This window comes from Phoca vitulina, unplaced genomic scaffold, assembly GCF_004348235.1.
Source record: "Phoca vitulina isolate PV1807 unplaced genomic scaffold, GSC_HSeal_1.0 scaffold39, whole genome shotgun sequence".
Classification (NCBI taxonomy): domain Eukaryota; kingdom Metazoa; phylum Chordata; class Mammalia; order Carnivora; family Phocidae; genus Phoca; species Phoca vitulina.
Genome location: NW_022589742.1, coordinates 5,194,160 through 5,195,609, shown reverse-complemented (window position 1 = coordinate 5,195,609; position 1,450 = coordinate 5,194,160). Strand labels below are relative to the sequence as shown.

At 43.7% G+C, this 1,450-nt stretch overlaps 1 pseudogene; it reads right to left on the bottom strand.

Moving 5' to 3' along the window:
- Positions 1 to 550: 550 nt before the first annotated feature.
- LOC116647230 lies at positions 551 to 721 on the bottom strand (annotated as a pseudogene).
- Between the last annotated feature and the right edge of the window lie 729 nt (positions 722 to 1,450).

Genomic DNA, 1,450 nt, shown 5'->3' with positions numbered 1-1,450 from the left:
GCAGTATGCTGCCAGAAATATAATAGAGAAATTCTACCACAGAAATATATTTCCATAGGAGGGATTAAATGAGATCATCTGGGGAATTAGTATGGACAGAAAAGAAAAGTAGTCTAAGGACTGAGCCCTGGAGAACTCAGTATAGACAAATCAGCAATAAAGGGGAGGCAGGAAAGAATGAGCAAAAACAAACAGCGAGAAAGAATGAACAAAAAAAAAAAAAAATGAGATGGCTTGGGCGCCTGGGTGGCTCAGTTGGTTAAGGGACTGCCTTCGGCTCAGGTTATGATCCTGGAGTCCCTGGATCGAGTCCCGCATCGGGCTCCCTGCTCGGCAGGGAGTCTGCTTCGTCCTCTGACCCTATCCCCTCTCATGTGTTCTCTCTCTCTCATTCTCTCTCTCTCAAATAAATAAATAAAATCTTTAAAAAAAAAATGAGATGGCTTGGAAGCCAAGAAAAGAAAGTGTGAAGCGGGAGTCATTAAGTCACCAGCTATAGAAAATCCTGCTAAGGTTTCAAGTAAGATGAAACTGAAAAATTGACCGCTGGTATTAGAATGGTGGAAAATTTTGCTCACCTTGAAAAGAGCTAGTGTAGTAGCGAGATTTGAGCTAACGCTGGACAGAAGAGACCCGCGCATAACCAGTCTAAGTTTTCAATTAGCAATAATCGCGCCTCGGATAAACCTCATTGGCTACGATACTGCCACTGCGCAAAGCTCCGCGCATAACCAGTCTAAACAGAGAAGAGGGAGCTGGCTGTGTGCCAGATGCAGAGGACGCAGCCCACGTTTTGTTGGGATTCCAACAGAAATGCTCTGAAGGGGACAACAGGAGACACAGAACAGGAGTAGAGAAGTTGGAAATGGAGAATAAAGGAAACTTTGATTTTGGAGACACATCTTGGTATTTTCCTTTATGTTGATATTCTCTATTCCTTTCAAGGGGATGTTACCTATTCTAGGAGTTTCCAGTTGCCATTGTAACAAATGACCATGCTATAGGGGCTTAAAACAACAGCGATTTGTTCTCTCATAGTTCTGGAGGTCAGAGGTCTCCAATAAGACTTAGAGGGTTGAAATCAAGGTGTAGGAAAGCCTGGTTCCTTCTGAAGGTTCCAGGGAAGAAAACCTGTTCTTTGGCTCTTCCAACTTCTAGAAAATGCCATCGTTCCTTGGCTTGTGGCTGCATCACCACAATCTCTGACTCCCTCATCACAGCACCTTCTCTGTCTGACCTTCCTGAGTTCCTCCCATAAGGACAAAATTGTGATTCAGTCGGGCCCACCTGGATAATCCAGGATTATCTCTACATCATGAGATTCTTAACTACTCACATCTGCAGAGAACCTTTTGCCATGTAGAGTAACATTCACAGGTTCCACGAGTTAGCATGTGTACATCCCCAGAGGCACATTTTTCAGCCACACTTATCAATTTTAAAAAAGACA